This window comes from Bombina bombina, chromosome 12 (genome assembly GCF_027579735.1).
Source record: "Bombina bombina isolate aBomBom1 chromosome 12, aBomBom1.pri, whole genome shotgun sequence".
In the NCBI taxonomy this organism is placed as follows: Eukaryota; Metazoa; Chordata; class Amphibia; order Anura; family Bombinatoridae; genus Bombina; species Bombina bombina.
Genome location: NC_069510.1, coordinates 53,994,010 through 54,014,721, shown reverse-complemented (window position 1 = coordinate 54,014,721; position 20,712 = coordinate 53,994,010). Strand labels below are relative to the sequence as shown.

Below are 20,712 nucleotides of genomic sequence, written 5' to 3'. Positions count from 1 at the left end.
ACCCACCATATGTGTATATTAGCTGTTATATATGAGTATTACCCACCATATGTGTATATTAGCTGTCGTATATGAGTATTACCCACCATATGTGTATATTAGCTGTCATATATGAGTATTACCCACCATATGTGTATATTAGCTGTCATATATGAGTGTTACCCACCATATGTGTATATTAGCTGTCATATATGAGTATTACCCACCATATGTGTATATTAGCTGTTATATATGAGTATTACCCACCATATGTGTATATTAGCTGTCATATATGAGTATTACCCACCATATGTGTATATTAGCTGTCATATATGAGTATTACCCACCATATGTGTATATTAGCTGTCATATATGAGTATTACCCACCATATGTGTATATTAGCTGTTATATATGAGTATTACCCACCATATGTGTATATTAGCTGTCATATATGAGTATTACCCACCATATGTGTATATTAGCTGTCATATATGAGTATTACCCACCATATGTGTATATTAGCTGTCATATATGAGTATTACCCACCATATGTGTATATTAGCTGTTATATATGAGTATTACCCACCATATGTGTATATTAGCTGTTATATATGAGTATTACCCACCATATGTGTATATTAGCTGTCATATATGAGTATTACCCACCATATGTGTATATTAGCTGTTATATATGAGTATTACCCACCATATGTGTATATTAGCTGTTATATATGAGTATTACCCACCATATGTGTATATTAGCTGTCATATATGAGTATTACCCACCATATGTGTATATTAGCTGTCATATATGAGTATTACCCACCATATGTGTATATTAGCTGTTATATATGATTATTACCCACCATATGTGTATATTAGCTGTTATATATGAGTATTACCCACCATATATGCAGTGAAGGGCTTAGCATAAGCCTGGAGCAGTCTAAGGGTTAAGGCTGTAGGAGAGTGGGATAGAAGAGAGAGGGCTGTGTCAGGGTGCAACATTGTTGCTATTCAGGGTAGGCCCCTCCTTACCTGTAGAAAAGCTGAATCTCCCCTTGCAACTTCCTCTTCTACTCCGGATCCTGACTGAAGCAGTTTTATCCCGCCCTCCCTTCCCTTTGTTACTGGTTCTTGGCTAAATGGACGGCAATTCAATGGCAGGGCTATGGCTACTCACCCTAGGCCCCTATGCCATTGCTGTAGTTTATGGATCTCCTCTCTCTGTTATGCGGTTCATTTTCGGCTTGGTAACAGAGAGATCCTTATATCAGGTGGAAGATCTTATTGCACCCCGACGGCGGGGAGATCCCGGTCCTGTTGCGTAGGAGAAGGTCGCTAGGGGTGAGTGATGACCACATTTTGGGGAGGAGGGTAGGCCTCACATGCACGTGACGGTAACCCTCCTTCCTCCCTCTTGAGGGATGGTCACGTGATCTCTGCAACCCCTCAGCGTCATCTCCTTAGGGCAGAGACCCCTCTGCTGCTGTTCCCGTTGGGCCGGAAATCTCCTTGCTGTACTGGGTTAGTTGGTCTCTATGCCGCCATATTCAGTTCTATCGGTTCTACTAGTTGATTTAGGTTAATAAAATTTCTGACCTGTGACGGTCAAAAATTTCTCCCATATAAAGTTGTCTGTCGTTATTTCGCACTACATGCACATGTAAATAGTTATTTAAGTTAAGTTATGGTTAAGATTCTCCCTCCTCAGCTGGGAAGGATCCGGTAAGCGTTTAATCCCTTAGTGTATATTAGCTGTCATATATGAGTATTTCCCACCATATGTGTATATTAGCTGTCATATATGAGTATTACCCACCATATGTGTATATTAGCTGTTATATATGAGTATTACCCACCATATGTGTATATTAGCTGTTATATATGAGTATTACCCACCATATGTGTATATTAGCTGTCATATATGAGTATTACCCACCATATGTGTATATTAGATGTTATATATGAGTATTACCCACCATATGTGTATATTAGCTGTTATATATGAGTATTACCCACCATATGTGTATATTAGCTGTCATATATGAGTATTACCCACCATATGTGTATATTAGCTGTTATATATGAGTATTACTGAGTGTATTAGCCCTCATATGTGTATATTAGCTGTTATATATGAGTATTACCCACCATATGTGTATATTAGCTGTCATATATGAGTATTACCCACCATATGTGTATATTAGCTGTTATATATTAGTATTACTGACTGCATTAGCCCTCATATGTGTATATTAGCTGTCATATATGAGTATTACCCACCATATGTGTATATTAGCTGTTATATATTAATATTACTGACTGCATTAGCCCTCATATGTGTATATTAGCTGTTATATATGAGTGTTACCCACCATATGTGTATATTAGCTGTCATATATGAGTGTTACCCACCATATGTGTATATTAGCTGTCATATATGAGTATTACCCACCATATGTGTATATTAGCTGTTATATATGAGTATTACTGACTGTATTAGCCCTCATTTGTGTATATTAGCTGTCATATATGAGTATTATCCACCATATGTGTATATTAGCTGTCATATATGAGTATTACTTACTGTATTAGCCACCATATGTGACTCTTAGCTGCCATGTCATATATGGGGGCGGGGGGGGGCGTAAAAATACACCTTCGTCTGTGTAGACAAAAATCCTTGCACCGGCCCTGGCTGCCTATTATCTGAATGCTTTTGACAGTTTTTCAAAGCTAGAGGGCATTAGTACATGTGTGCCATATAGATAACATTGTGCTCACACCAGTGGAGTTACTTATTAGAGGACACTGATTGGTTAAAATGCAAGTCTCTCAAAAGAACTGAAAAAAGGGGGCAGTCTGCAAAAGCTTAGATACAAGGTAATTACAGAGGTAAAAAGTATATTAATATAACTGTGTTGGTTACGCAAAACTGGAGAATAAAGTAATAAAGGAATTATCTATCTTTTAAAACAATAAAAATTCTATTGTAGACTGTCCCTTTAAAAGAAAAGGAACAAAATAAATAATGAAAGTATATTGTAAACATTGTAAATAAAACATCCTAATATACACATTATTTATTTATTTTGATTGATTTTGCTGTAAAATATTTTGACATTGCTGCACAAATTGTGCTTGTACCACATTCCTTAGAGAGGAAGGAAAGCACATTTTGTAACCTAAGTTTTTTACCTGAAGCAGCTACATACCACACAATGATTGCTTAAAGCAGTCATACTCATTTACAGGTCGCCTTAAAGGTCAAAATTGAAATGTGTGTGGGGAAATTGAAAAGGAAGCATTGTTGCAATATACTTCAATTAGCGAAAATGCTTCTAGTAAAAGTTATTACTGCTTTTCGGTGGCAAACGCACATATGCAGCATTTAAAGGACCACTCAATGCTGTAGAATTGCATAATTCATAAAAAAGACAATGATTTAACACCTACTGAATTTCAAATAAGCAGTAGATTTTTTTCTGACAAATGTATTTTTTCTCCTATTTTTCAGCCCTCTGTAGCATGTGACAGACTTCAGCCAATCACAGACTAGTATATGTATATATGCTCAGTAGGAGCTTGTTCCCCAGAAAGTGTGAATATAAAAACACTGCAAATTTTGATAATGGAAGTATATTTGAAAGTATCTTAAAACTGCTTCTCTTTCTGATTCATAAATGTTTATTTTGACTTGAGTGTCCCTTTAAACATCTCACCTTCTCTGAGAGCTGGCAGTGGTGTGTATTATGTCTGTGAAGACTTATGTTGTGTCATAGAAGTCACTGCATACTCTAAGAGAAGGGGTGGTGTTTAAATACTGGTGCATGGCACTCACAGCATATGTGTGTATGCCACTGAAAAGCATTTACAAGAAGCATTTTTGCTAATGGAAATATATTGCATCAATGCTTCTATTTAAAACTTAAATGCACCCACGCCCATTTCAGTTATGACCTTTCTATCCCTTTAGTTGACCGTAGTAAAGGAAGATACAATAAATACTCATTAGGTTTATTATGTGGTTTAATCTGTTTTTGCAATATTAGTCTAACTTCCATGTCCCTTAAATTAATATTTTTTTTATTAAGAGAAAAGAAAGTACAAGTATATTATATCCAGCGCCACCTATATCAAGCTAAAATAATGCACAAACCGTGGCACAAAAAAGAAGACCACTCCTGAGGATGCAAACAAAAAATGGTGTATTTATAACATTAGTCTAAGTGCACGCGACCATTTTTTATGCCTTGGTCTTTACATGGGAAACTATTGTCGTTTTTGGAATGCAAATACATTTAAAACTTTATAAGTCCTATTTAAAGGCAGGATCAATGTTTTGGGGACTTTAATGACTCTAAAGTCTGTTTCTCTAGAATTTATAACAATAGTTTGTTGAATGTTTAAATTTAGGACTGAGCACACGGACTGATAAGAAATGTCTTTACTGAGTTTAGAGGCCATATGTTCTCTCCTGTTGTCAGTTACCCAATCACCTCCCCCCAAACACATCTGCAGAGGGGTCCATGGAATCAGGAAAACAAGGGACTGACTTCCCAGGGAATGCTCAGTAAGTGCCTTCAGATGGGAGGAATTGCCTCCCCTAAAGCTGCAATTTTCTGATGACTTCAGGATAAGATTTCTACCCACTGCCTGGAAACAAAAGCGGCTTATGAGCAGATGGAAATGTCTATGTTTCCCACAACATATAGACATTTCCATATACCCATAAGCAGCATTTAAAAGGAGAGTAAACACTATGAGATTGGAACATAAAAGGGCCAGATTACAAGTGGACCGCTAAATATCGTTTGCATGCAAGCGATATTAGCGCTCCACTTTGTAATACCAGTGCACGATAATATTTACTGGTATTACAAATTAATAGAAATCTGAACGCGAGCTCACGTTCGCATTTCTAGAAAGCATTGCGCTCAGGAGAGCGATATTCCATAGGCTCCAATGGGAGGCTCGTTCTGATGCAGTCACAGGCGGCACCAGAACCTCAAGCAGTGAAGAAGGTTTGTAGCGCAGCAATGGGCAGGAGATCTTAAATATATATGTATATGAAAATATACATATATATTTATGTGTAAGTATGTGTATATACACATATTAACACATAGAGGCCCATTTATCAAGCTCCGAATGGAGCTTGAGGGCCCGTGTTTCTGGCGAGCCTGCAGACTCGCCAGAAACGGCAGTTATGAAGCAGCAGTCTAAAGACCGATGCTCCATAACCCTATCCGCCTGCTCTGATGAGGAGGACAGAGATCGCCACAATTGATTGACACCCCTGCAGGGGGCGGCGTTGCACCAGCAGTTCACAAGAGCTGCTGGTGTAATGCTGAATATGGAGAGCGTATTGCTCTCCGCATTCAGCGAGGTCTGTCGGACCTGATCCGCACTGCCGGATCAGGTCCGACAGACCTTTAATAAATAGGCCTCATAGATATATATGTATATAAGCATATACATATATATTTACTGGGAACACAGAGTTCCTGTAGACCGCAATGTAAAGGCACTTTTCAGTGCCACTTTTCCTCCCCACTCCCACCAACTTTAAAGCCCCAAAACTGCCTAGTGCAGATTTTTTATTTAAAAAAAAAAAAAAAGCAAGATTTTTTTTAATTAAAAACTACAATGCCCTCTACTTTTAGGGCATTTGGGGATCTTTTAGAAAATTAACCAGAGAAATCTCTGGTTCATTTTTGGAGCGCTAATTGCTACCACGTGTTTGTGGTAGCAATAACCAGCCACTTTTAATTTTGAGGTAGAACAATAATTTAGCACTCCATTTGTTATCTATCCCAAAATGTTTAAAGGGATATGAAACCCAAAAATGTTCTTTCGTGATTCAGATAGAACATACAATTTTAAACAACTTTCCAGTTTACTTCTATTATCAAATTTACTTAATTCTCTTGGTATTCTTTGTTGAAGAAGCAGCAATGCACTATTGGGAGCTAGCTGAACACATCAGGAAAGCCAGTGAAAAGAGGCATATATGTGCAGCCACCAATTAGCAGTTAGCTCCCAGTAATGCATTGCAACTCCTGAGCCTACAAAGGATACTAACAGAATGAAGCAACTTAGATAATGAAAATAAATTGGAAAGTTGTTTAAAATGGTATGTTCTATCTGAAACATGAAAGAAAAAATGGATTTAATGTCCCTTTAAGCACAATGTACATAGATAAAGTATAGGACAGAGTGAAAAGTCAATATGACTGTACAATGGAGGTGATTGAATTTTATGTCCCCATTGCAAATAGGCTGTTTTAGAGCCAATGTCTAAGGCCAACAAACCTCTCCAGTGGCTTCAAGAAAATGCTACTGATCCAAACTTCAATCCATTTTTAGATGAAAACATTTTTATTGCAAATGTTATACAAGGGCAAACACACAGATTATTACAAATTATTCAGATGTTAGATTTATTATTTATTTCTATTTTTTATGAACTCAACATAATAATAATTTTCAAAATTCAAATACAAAGTTATAGACAGTGTTGTCAGATGTTATTTAATATTATGTAGACTACAAATAAAATATTGTAAAATAGCTCTAGGCCTTTTACTCTACTAATGTAGAGAAGGTACAGATAGAGAATATTGTGTCAAAGGAATTGTAATAAACAATAGAAACCGCAAGGAGGGCCCCTCCATCAGAAAGAAAAAAGATAGTGATTGGGTAGAGCTGAGTCCTGTAGACTGGAAAAAAGCATTCTAAAGAAAGCAATAGGGAGGATACTGATAAGGAGGTAATGTGTCTCCTTTTCTTAAAATGGGGGAGCACTGATTCCAACAGTTATAAACATATAGTTAAAGGGATACTTGAGTCGAAATTAAACTTTAATGATTTTGATAGAGCATGCAGTTTTAATTTACTGCCATTAATACAATTTACTGCCATTAACAAAATGTGCCAAAGTCTTTTTATAGTTACACTTTTTGAGTCACCTACTGAGCATGTGCAAGAATTCACAGAATATACGTATATGCATTTGTGATTGGCTGATGATACAGGAGGAGTGGAAATAGACATCATTTTTGAAGTTCAGACTAAGTTCTATTGCATTGTCTTTTTATCATACATTTGTTGATTATGCAAATCTACTGTATTTACTGGTCCTTTAATCGTACCCCCACAAAGAAAAAAGATGAGGTGTCTAGGAAAGGACAAGTGGTGGTAGCTCTGTTCTATAAATTGGGGGAGCAGCAGATTAGAGAACTACATATAAGAATATATTGTGTGTGGTATAGGAACAAAAGGGGGCAGCCCCAGATAGAAAAAGACAAGAAGTGGTGTCCCCTTTATCAAAAAGAAATGCCAAGTCACATAAATTGTACCAGACAGGAAATTGTGCCCACTTCATAAAAATAGGATGGATTGATTTATGCAGAAAGGAGCAGATAAAGGGGCCTAGAAACAAATAGATCCCTGCGGATAGCAACAAGCAGGTGGTGTAGGCCTATTTTATAGAAATGGAGGAGCCAAGTTAAATACATAAGACAGGAAATCATGCCTACTTTCTAGAAATGGGTAAAGCTCTATAGATAAGAACAGATAGGTAGGTAGGTAGATTTTATATTGGTATAAATGGGGAGTATATTGCAACAGATAGGAATATTGTGCCCAGGGATAGGTACAGACAAAGGCTGTGGAGGACATTTTCCAAAGTACAGACCACAGTGAAGGACACCAAGGTACATTTGAAATTAAAAACATTATTTTATAGTTCTTGGCATTCGTATACTGATGCAGATACCACTGACCCTATAACCAGCCCTCCTCTGGCTATACACATGTGCCAGTGTCACTACTGTGTCATTATATAGCGCTGGGTGTTATTATACTGATGCAGATACCACTGGTCCTATAACCAGCCCTCCTCTGGCTATACCCATGTGCCAGTGTCACTACTGTGTCATTATATAGCGCTGGGTGTTATTATACTGATGCAGATACCACTGACCCTATAACCAGCCCTCCTCTGGCTATACCCATGAGCCAGTGTCACTACTGTGTCATTATATAGCGCTGGGTGTTATTATACTGATGCAGATACCACTGATCCTATAACCAGCCCTCCTCTGGCTATACTCATGTGCCAGTGTCACTACTGTCATTATATAGCGCTGGGTGTTATTATACTGATGCAGATACCACTGATCCTATAACCAGCCCTTGTCTTGCTATACCCATGTGCCAGTGTCACTACTGTATCATTATATAGTGCTGGGTGTTATTATACTGATGCAGATACCACTGATCCTATAACCAGCCCTCCTCTGGCTATACCCATGTGCCAGTGTCACTACTGTGTCATTATATAGCGCTGGGTGTTATTATACTGATGCAGATACCACTGATCCTATAACCAGCCCTTGTCTTGCTATACCCATGTGCCAGTGTCACTACTGTGTCATTATATAGTGCTGGGTGTTATTATACTGATGCAGATACCACTGATCCTATAACCAGCCCTCCTCTGGCTATACCCATGTGCCAGTGTCACTACTCTATCATTATATAGTGCTGGGTGTTATTATACTGATGCAGATACCACTGATCCTATAACCAGCCCTCCTCTGGCTATACCCATGTGCCAGTGTCACTACTGTGTCATTATATAGCGCTGGGTGTTATTATACTGATGCAGATACCACTGACCCTATAACCAGCCCTCCTCTGGCTATACCCATGAGCCAGTGTCACTACTGTGTCATTATATAGCGCTGGGTGTTATTATACTGATGCAGATACCACTGATCCTATAACCAGCCCTCCTCTGGCTATACTCATGTGCCAGTGTCACTACTGTCATTATATAGCGCTGGGTGTTATTATACTGATGCAGATACCACTGATCCTATAACCAGCCCTTGTCTTGCTATACCCATGTGCCAGTGTCACTACTGTATCATTATATAGTGCTGGGTGTTATTATACTGATGCAGATACCACTGATCCTATAACCAGCCCTCCTCTGGCTATACCCATGTGCCAGTGTCACTACTGTGTCATTATATAGTGCTGGGTGTTATTATACTGATGCAGATACCACTGATCCTATAACCAGCCCTCCTCTGGCTATACCCATGTGCCAGTGTCACTACTGTGTCATTATATAGCGCTGGGTGTTATTATACTGATGCAGATACCACTGATCCTATAACCAGCCCTTGTCTTGCTATACCCATGTGCCAGTGTCACTACTGTGTCATTATATAGTGCTGGGTGTTATTATACTGATGCAGATACCACTGATCCTATAACCAGCCCTCCTCTGGCTATACCCATGTGCCAGTGTCACTACTCTATCATTATATAGTGCTGGGTGTTATTATACTGATGCAGATACCACTGATCCTATAACCAGCCCTCCTCTGGCTATACCCATGTACCAGTGTCACTACTGTGTCATTATATAGTGCTGGGTGTTATTATACTGATTCAGATACCCCTGACCCTATAACCAGCCCTCCTCTGGCTATACCCATGTGCCAGTGTCACTACTGTGTCATTATATAGCGCTGGGTGTTATTATACTGATGCAGATACCACTGATCCTATAACCAGCCCTCCTCTGGCTATACCCATGTGCCAGTGTCACTACTGTGTCATTATATAGTGCTGGGTGTTATTATACTGATGCAGATACCACTGATCCTATAACCAGCCCTCCTCTGGCTATACCCATGTGCCAGTGTCACTACTGTGTCATTATATAGTGCTGGGTGTTATTATACTGATGCAGATACCAGTGACCCTATAACCAGCCCTTGTCTGGCTATACCCATGTGCCAGTGTCACTACTGTGTCATTATATAGCGCTGGGTGTTATTATACTGATACAGATACCACTGATCCTATAACCAGACCTCCTCTGGCTATACCCATGAGCCAGTATCACTACTGTGTCATTATATAACGCAGGGTGTTATTATACTGATGCAGATACCACTGATCCTATAACCAGCCCTCCTCTGGCTATACCCATGTGCCAGTGTCACTACTGTGTCATTATATAGTGCTGGGTGTTATTATACTGATGCAGATACCACTGATCCTATAACCAGCCCTCCTCTGGCTATACCCATGTGCCAGTGTCAGTACTGTGTCATTATATAGCGCTGGGTGTTATTATACTGATGCAGATACCACTGATCCTATAACCAGCCCTTGTCTGGCTATACCCATGTGCCAGTATCACTACTGTGTCATTATATAGTGCTGGGTGTTATTATACTGATGCAGATACTACTGATCCTATAACCAGCCCTTGTCTGGCTATACCCATGTGCCAGTGTCACTACTGTGTCATTATATAGCGCTGGGTGTTATTATACTGATGCAGATACCACTGACCCTATAACCAGCCCTTGTCTGGCTATACCCATGTGCCAGTATCACTACTGTGTCATTATATAGTGCTGGGTGTTATTATACTGATGCAGATACCACTGATCCTATAACCAGCCCTCCTCTGGCTATACCCATGTGCCAGTGTCACTACTGTGTCATTATATAGTGCTGGGTGTTATTATACTGATGCAGATACCACTGACCCTATAACCAGCCCTTGTCTGGCTATACCCATGTGCCAGTGTCACTACTGTGTCATTATATAGTGCTGGGTGTTATTATACTGATACAGATACCACTGATCCTATAACCAGCCCTCCTCTGGCTATACCCATGTGCCAGTGTCACTACTGTGTCATTATATAGCGCTGGGTGTTATTATACTGATGCAGATACCACTGACCCTATAACCAGCTCTCCTCTGGCTCTACCCATGTGCCAGTGTCACTACTGTGTCATTATATAGTGCTGGGTGTTATTATACTGATGCAGATACCACTGACCCTATAACCAGCCATCCTCTGGCTATACCCATGTGCCAGTGTCACTACTGTGTCATTATATAGTGCTGGGTGTTATTATACTGATGCAGATACCACTGATCCTATAACCAGCCCTCCTCTGGCTATACCCATGTGCCAGTGTCACTACTGTGTCATTATATAGCGCTGGGTGTTATTATACTGATGCAGATACCACTAATCCTATAACCAGCCCTTGTCTGGCTATACCCATGTGCCAGTATCACTACTGTATCATTATATAGTGCTGGGTGTTATTATACTGATGCAGATACTTCTGATCCTATAACCAGCCCCTCCTCTGGCTATACCCATGTGCCAGTGTCACTACTGTGTCATTATATAGTGCTTGGCGTTATTATACTGATGCAGATACCACTGATCCTATAACCAGCCCTCCTCTGGCTATACCCATGTGCCAGTGTCACTACTGTGTCATTATATAGTGCTGGGTGTTATTATACTGATGCAGATACCACTGATCCTATAACCAGCCCTCCTCTGGCTATACCCATGTGTCAGTGTCACTACTGTGTCATTATATAGTGCTGGGTGTTATTATACTGATGCAGATAGCACTGACCCTATAACCAACCCTCCTCTGGCTATACCCATGTGCCAGTGTCACTACTGTGTCATTATATAATGCTGGGTGTTATTATACTGATGCAGATACCACTGACCCTATAACCAGCCCTTGTCTGGCTATACGCATGTGCCAGTGTCACTACTGTGTCATTATATAGTGCTGGGTGTTATTATACTGATGCAGATAGCACTGACCCTATAACCAACCCTCCTCTGGCTATACCCATGTGCCAGTGTCACTACTGTATCATTATATAGTGCTGGGTGTTATTATACTGATGCAGATACCACTGATCCTATAACCAGCCCTCCTCTGGCTATACCCATGTGCCAGTGTCACTACTGTATCATTATATAGTGCTGGGTGTTATTACACAGATGCAGATACCACTGACCCTATAACCAGCCCTCCTCTGGCTATACCCATGTGCCAGTGTCACTACTGTGTCATTATATAGTGCTGGGTGTTATTATACTGATGCAGATACCACTGATCCTATAACCAGCCCTCCTCTGGCTATACCCATGTGCCATTGTCACTACTGTGTCATTATATAATGCTGGGTGTTATTATACTGATGCAGATACCACTGACCCTATAACCAACCCTTGTCTGGCTATACCCATGTGCCAGTGTCACTACTGTGTCATTATATAGTGCTGGGTGTTATTATACTGATGCAGATACCACTGATCCTATAACCAGCCCTCCTCTGACTATACCTATGTGCCAGTGTCACTACTGTGTCATTATATAGCGCTGGGTGTTATTATACTGATGCAGATACCACTGACCCTATAACCAGCCCTCCTCTGGCTATACCTATGTGCCAGTGTCACTACTGTGTCATTATATAGTGCTGGGTGTTATTATACTGATGCAGATACCACTGATCCTATAACCAGCCCTCCTCTGGCTATACCTATGTGCCAGTGTCACTACTGTGTCATTATATAGTGCTGGGTGTTATTATACTGATGCAGATACCACTGATCCTATAACCAGCCCTCCTCTGGCTATACCCATGAGCCAGTGTCACTACTGTGTCATTATATAGTGCTGGGTGTTATTATACTGATGCAGATACTTCTGATCCTATAACCAGCCCTCCTCTGGCTATACCCATGAGCCAATGTCACTGCTGTGTCATTATATAGTGCTGGGTGTTATTATACTGATGCAGATACCATTGATCCTATAACCAGCCCTCCTCTGGCTATACCCATGTGCCAGTGTCACTACTGTGTCATTATATAGTGCTGGGTGTTATTATACTGATGCAGATACCACTGACCCTATAACCAACCCTTGTCTGGCTATACCCATGTGCCAGTGTCACTACTGTGTCATTATATAGTGCTGGGTGTTATTATACTGATGCAGATACCACTGACCCTATAACCAACCCTTGTCTGGCTATACCCATGTGCCAGTGTCACTACTGTGTCATTATATAGTGCTGGGTGTTATTATACTGATGCAGATACCACTGATCCTATAACCAGACCTCCTCTGGCTATACCCATGTGCCAGTGTCACTACTGTGTCATTATATAGCGCTGGGTGTTATTATACTGATGCAGATACCACTGATCCTATAACCAGCCATCCTCTGGCTATACCCATGTGCCAGTGTCACTACTGTGTCATTATATAGCGCTGGGTGTTATTATACTGATGCAGATACCCCTGATCCTATAACCAGCCCTCCTCTGGCTATACCCATGTGCCAGTGTCACTACTGTGTCATTATATAGCGCTGGGTGTTATTATACTGATGCAGATACCCCTGATCCTATAACCAGCCCTCTTCTGGCTATACCCATGTGCCAGTGTCACTACTGTGTCATTATATAGCGCTGGGTGTTATTATACTGATGCAGATACCACTGATCCTATAACCAGCCCTCCTCTGGCTATACCCATGTGCCAGTGTCACTACTGTATCATTATATACTGCTGGGTGTTATTATACTGATGCAGATACCACTGATCCTATAACCAGCTCTCCTCTGGCTATACCCATGTGCCAGTGTCACTACTGTGTCATTATATAGTGCTGGGTGTTATTATACTGATGCAGATACCACTGATCCTATAACCAGCCCTCCTCTGGCTATACCCATGTACCAGTGTCACTACTGTGTCATTATATAGTGCTGGGTGTTATTATACTGATGCAGATACTACTGATTCTATAACCAGCCCCCCCTCTGGCTATACCCATGTGCCAGTGTCACTACTGTGTCATTATATAGAGCTGGGTGTTATTATACTGATGCAGATACCACTGAGCCTATAACCAGCCCCCCTCTGGCTATACCCATGTGCCAGTGTCACTACTGTATCATTATATACTGCTGGGTGTTATTATACTGATGCAGATACCACTGATCCTATAACCAGCCCTCCTCTGGCTATACCCATGAGCCAGTATCACTACTGTCATTATATAGAGCTGGGTGTTATTATACTGATTCAGATACCCCTGACCCTATAACCAGCCCTCCTCTGGCTATACCCATGTGCCAGCGTCACTACTGTGTCATTATATAGCGCTGGGTGTTATTATACTGATGCAGATACCACTGACCCTATAACCAGCCCTCCTCTGGCTATACCCATGTGCCAGTGTCACTACTGTGTCATTATATAGAGCTGGGTGTTATTATACTGACGCAGATACCACTGATCCTATAACCAGCCCTCCTCTGGCTATACCCATGTGCCAGTTTCACTACTGTGTCATTATATAGAGCTGGGTGTTATTATACTGATTCAGATACCCCTGACCCTATAACCAGCCCTCCTCTGGCTATACCCATGAGCCAGTGTCACTACTGTATCATTATATAGTGCTGGGTGTTATTATACTGATGCAGATACCACTGATCCTATAACCAGCCCTTATCTGGCTATACCCATGTGCCAGCGTCACTACTGTGTCATTATAGGTCCTCCAATATGTGGGTAGCAGTGTTTCCTTTTATAGGAACAGAAAAGAAGCAGCTTATGCAAGCAGAGTGATATATACTAATCTTTCAGTAATGATCAAACAATTTACCTATACTTTTTCATATATTTCAAAGTTGAAATGTGTTGAAGAAAAAAGTATTGATAATCTCTTTTGAAGGATTATAAAATATCCCACACAGTAATAACATAGGAAGCTACAACAAATGTTACTGTTATCTAGATGCCCAGTAAAAAACACAATGGATTATTTAAGTACAATTCCCTATAATGTCTGAATAGACTTGTTTAAGGAATGCTCTCCTGGTGTCACATAGGCCGATGCCACTTAAGCATGTGATAAATCCTGTGCAATGCCAGGCAACCTTACCACTTCATTTTTGTGGCCTTGTTAAAATGCCTGAGCTAAGCAGCTGGTGCAGAGTGATACAAAGTAACCAGGACTCGAGTTACAGTTTACGTTCTGCGCAGGGACTGACACTACAAGCAGCTGCATCAGCCTGAGTAATGTCTGGGTAAACATTGCGGTCACGTGAAGTTGACCAGAACCCTGAAATACTGCACAAATAAACATTTAGGGGTCAATTTATTAAATGCCGGGCAGCGAATAGCATCCCTAAATGCAGACAGCAAACGCTGTCAGCATTTAACATTGCACAAGTATTTCTTGTGAAATGCTTTTGGCCGCTAGCAGGGGGTGTCAATCAACCGGATCAGAATGATTGCAGTCCGCCACCTAAACTTCTGTTTCCGGCGAGCCGGAAACTACAGGGGTAGATAGCGGCATCCGAAGGTTATTAAATATACCCCTTCCTATCTGTTTATTTGTAGACTGTAGTAAAGATGGATCAAATGATACATTTAAACACTAGCCATACCAATATGCATAGTATATCAGTTGTTAAAGGGACACGAAACCCACATTTTTTCTTTCATGATTCAGATAGAGAATACAATTTTAACTACATTCCAATTTACTTTAATTACTTAATTTGCTTCATTTTTCAGATATCCTTTGTTAAAGCATTAGCAATGCACATGGGTGAGCCAATCACATGATGCATCTATGTGCGGCTGCACATAGATGCCTCGTGATTGGCTCACCCATGTGCGAGGCCGGGCAGACATGATTCGCTGCCCGGCATTTCATAAATTGACCCCTAAATGTTTATTTGTGCAGTATTTCAGGGTTCTGGTCAACTTCATGTCACCAATCAGCAGGTACTGAGCCTATTTACATATGCTTTTCAACAAATTATATCAAGAGAATGAAGCAAATTAGATAATATAAATAAAATTGGAAAGTGGTTTAAAATTGCATGTTCTATTTAAATCATGAAAGAAAATATATGTATTTCATGTCCCTTTAAACCCCACATAGCAACAAAAATATCTGCATACACAATACAGGATGTTTTAAAAAAGTTTTTGCCAGCAACATTTGCATTGTTTTACAGTCCATGGACATAAGCATAAATATTTTATGGGGAAATAACAGGACATTTAAAATTAAATGTTTACTATTTAAAGAGAGCATTTCATTAAAAAATAGAAACAACTTTTGTAATATTTCTATTATCAAATTGATTAGTGCAGTTTTGGGGTGAAGCGATGGGTGCACCACAGTATTCAATTTTGTAATTCTATTGGGCTGAGGCGGAGGGAGAAAATGTAAAAATCACTACTTCCTGTCCATATTTTTTTGGGGGCCATAGCTACCTAATAACACCCAGGGATTAACTGGCTCTGCCTACAGAACACCTGCAACTGAACCCCCCCACCCTAAACCTTCCCATGTAAAACCCCTAGCTGCATCTCACAACACCCTATACTATGAACTCATGAATAATATAGATAGATAAATGCAACCACTACTACTTCCTACTCTGTATTGTGCCTGTTAATCTGAACTGCATGATACAGTTTGTCAAGAAGACAACAATATCATTTATCTGTCAATTTGCATCACTTCTTTCACAAGGTACAAGAATACTTAAATTCCAAGATTGTGGCGCCCTGTGTGAAGATGCAGAACGAGCATTGTTTAAGGCTTTGAAGAGAACTACAGGCACAGGAGGAAAACAATTGTAGTGGTGACCATTTTACTTTAGCTGTACTCAGCAGTTTAAAGGGATATAAAATCCCTGCAAAAATCACAGCCCTGGGTGCTAATCAGCACTCACAGACAGCCACAAAGCTTTTAGGGACTCAGTCACTTAACCCCAGAGAAGCCTAGATCCAAAGCACATAGGCAAAATTAGAAAAACAAAATAATTAACAGCTACACAATGAATGCCATCGGCAAAGCCATCATTTTGTTAAATAATTTTGTTTGTAATTTTCACTATGGGTTTTCCACCCAGACTTGCATGGGGGGTCAGTGCCTGACTCAGTCGCTGAAAGCTGTGCAGCTGTCTGGTAGTGCTGGTGAGCACCTAGGGCTGTGAGTTTTGCAGGGTCATAGGATGCATACCCAGTGTAGTCCATCTCCTTGTTTCGTATGTGTCTAGGAAAATTTTCACATGGTCCTGGGCCTATCATCATTTTGCCAAATACAGTAACTAACTCTTCCATTTTGCTTTTAAATCTAGCTGTGAGCTTGCAAGAGAGTGCCAGACTTTCTATGTGTTATATATATATATATATATATATATATATATATATATACATATGCATGCACAGCATACTGCATTATGCACCCACTGTAATTTTGCACTAACTATTTATATATATATATATATATATATATATACATTATATTAGTGTACATTTACTATGAGTGCACACATGCGCATATACACACATAATCATGTACACACTCATATATACACATACATACTCACTCCTCTCCCATGCCCATAACCCTTTTCTCTCCCCCTCCAATGGACATACCGCTTCTTACTCCCCCCCATCATTGCCATACCCTTTTCCCCTCCCCCCTCCAATGCCTATACCACTGCTCTCTCCACCATCCCATGCCCCTTCTCTCACCCCTTTCCATGTCCATACCCTTTATCTCTCCCGAAGCCCCTTCCGCACGCTAACCTTAGTGCTAATTCCGGCACGCCATGGCGGCGATGCACTTTGAGGGGGCTGGAATATGAGGATTACATCATATCCCCTACTTCCCTCACCAAATGTCTGCTGCACACCTGAATGTCCTGCGGGGAAGCTTGGCTAAACAAGAGCCAGGATCCTGCAAGGACCTGGTGCAGGGAACCTCTCAAAGGGAGGGGATGCTGGGCCGCATTGAGATCATCAAGGGGAAATCTTTAACCTCCTTATTGGCTCTTTGAAATGCTACAGTGCCCCTTCTGCCCTGTATGCACGCCTATCTTTTTTTTTTTATCCTATTAGGGTTGTGTTCCTTTAGTTTTCCACAGTAAATATGTTTTTATGTTTGTTCCAACCAAGCAACTGAATTCATCATTAATCAATCAGTTATCTTTATATGCTTTCTTGCATGTATGAGGTTATCAACCCAAGTAAATTATATAGTTATATATATATATAATTATTATATAGTTTAACCCTTGCAATGTGGATCTGCATTATTAACTCAATGAATTAACCCAAACATTGCTGCTAATACGGTGAACTCTTCATGGGGCTCAACAGTGAAATATCTAACATATGAGACTCTATGATAAAAACCTTCGGAACACATTTATATTTAAAGTATAGAATCTCTAAATAAAAATACTAAGAGTGAGTAATTCATATTATCACATTTTTTGTAAAAACATTGTTTTAGTTTTATACTATTAAAAGAGTAATAGCAATTTTCAGATACCAGAAAAGAAATACCTATATTTTTAGTTAAAACCCAAACATTAATTGTTTCTCAATTCCAATCCACAAGGCATAATAACAGCCCAGAGTTTCAGGCTTACCTAGGGTGACCATAATAGAAATAATATACAGGCTCCAATCCGTTACAGCATGTCATTTTATGACTATCGACTCTGCTCTACTGTCTGTTCAACTCCCTCAAACACACAATAGAAGTGCTGCTTGGGACCTGCGGTGCACTGCTGGTGCCGAGAGGAACATGCCACTGATCCAATCAAAAGCACTAGTTGCACATCTAAAAATCTGGCCTGGGATTAGGCCCTGAGCACTGGAATTGAAAAAGCCTGAACTTGAAATCTGGAGTGGACATATCTAATAATATGTGTTTCTTCTTACGAAAACAAAGTTCTGGAGGGGTCAAACTAGGAGGCTGATACATATATATAAACCAGCCAGACACACAATTTTAGAAGCCATAGAACACTTGTATATACAGTATATAGGAAAAACAATCCAAAACTTTACTAACAAAAAAAAACAAAAACATTTTAGGAGCCATGGAACAATTTTATATACAGTATATAGGAAAAACAATCCAAAATGTACTAACAAAAAACAACAATATTTTAGGAGCCATGACTTTGCAATACCTTGTTTAAACTCAGTACACAGTACTACTGCTTTTTACAGCACTGTCAACAAACTGTACAATAATGCATATAAAAAAATTAAAAGAAATGTAATATGTTGGATCACAAAGGTACAGTAATGTAAAAATTAAATGTTCCGATAGTGTGCAATTTTAATAAACTTTCCAATTTACGTCTATTATCAAATTTGCTATGTTCTCTAGGTATAATTTGTTGAATAGTAAAACTATGTAGTCTGCTTGGAGCTTAGGAGTGTGCACACGTCTTAAGCAGTCTAATGTAGCAGTATTTGTAACAATGTATAACATAGCTATAAAAACTGCAGCTCAATGGCTAAAATATGTGCACAGTCTTGAGCTCACCTAGGATTACTCTTTAACAAATGATACCAAGAGAACTAAGCAAAAATGATAATATAATAATAATGACGTCACACTCTATCCAAGTCATTTAAGTTTAACTTTGAATTTACTGTCCCTTTAAAAGCAGGGTATCACAACTCTCTGACAGAACCACTACTGCAAATGAAGAAGACATCGGAAAATCTCATAACAACAAAAAAATGTATCACTTAGAAGATTAACTAAAAACTTAGTAGGGAAAATAGCAAACTGGTTCCAAAAATTGGCAAACTTTGAAAAGAATCCCTCCAAGAACAGACAACTGCACTGAATTAGACAAAGCAATAATGAATTTTCTGCTAAACTACTGTATTGTTGTTTATTCAATACAAAACAAACTCTGAATATTAACGTTGAAGAAAATAATTTGTATAATTTACTTTTATATAATCTTAACTGTATTTATATTTTTGTGAAAGCCCCTGAAACAAGATATTTAGTTACAACATTGCAGCAAATGTTTCAATTCAAACTGGAAACACTCTCAGGAGTTCTTTTGGCCTTTTGTCTTAGTGTGATAAATCTGTATTGCTATAAGCCTTTTGTAGTTTCTGTATCCTCTATAGTTAGCTGCAGAAAGGATACAGAATGAATATGTAGTTAATATTCTATCTAAATAACTGGACTAACACAGCTACTACAATATACAGTATTGGTAAACGCCAAGTTTTAGTGAAAACGTTGCATCAGCTTTAAAAAATAAATAAAAATTCCTACCGCGCTGCTGGTGAGTCTAGAGATTTTATAAATTATCCCAATATTTTCTCCACGTTTGCCGTGATGCATAAATTCTGTTACTACTCAGATCACAGTAACAAGGGTTAATCAGAACGAAACGTTTTCAAACAGACCTGGATACTCAGTCAGGATCTGAGGGGATCTCTGTATTCTTCTGTTAATTCCCAAAGGTTCAACTCCAGTGCAATCTCTTATTTATTTGTTGTTTTCTTTTTATTTTGTTCCTTAAAAAATCTCAGGGATCTTCCAAAAGTTTCTCACTGAGTTTTACATCACATCCCCCTTCCGGCTGGAGACAAGGAGGGGGAGAGGGAGGAGAGAGTTTGGAGAAGGAGGTGGGGGGGGGGTAGGGAGGAGGGAAAGGGAGAGGGGAGATTGTGGCATTACATTGGCTTCCAGAAGTGCATTTCCATGCAGCCAGCTGTGACACATGTTCAACATAAATAAATAAATATCTAAAAAATAATTTAGGCAGAACTTTACTTTTCAGAAAAAAATACAACAAATATAATTTTGAGGGTGAAAGAAGATTTTGCTGCTCTGAATTAAGAACATAAAAGATCAATAATAAAATGCTCTAATGTGCTATAGCATTTTATAGTCGACAATGGTTTGTACAGAACTATGGGGTCAATTACAATCCTTTAGAAAATGTATCTAATGATTTTTAACAGGAAGAAAACAT

General features: G+C 39.4%; 1 protein-coding gene across 1 annotated transcript in view; it reads right to left on the bottom strand.

The window, feature by feature from the left end:
- Positions 1–20,302, bottom strand: part of LOC128642832 (discoidin domain-containing receptor 2-like) — a 1,143,904-nt gene extending 1,123,602 nt beyond the window's left edge. Inside the window, exon 1 of the mRNA XM_053695673.1 lies at positions 20,007–20,302. The gene's annotated coding sequence lies outside the window, so the exon portion shown is untranslated. The remainder of the gene's footprint in view (positions 1–20,006) is intronic.
- Between the last annotated feature and the right edge of the window lie 410 nt (positions 20,303–20,712).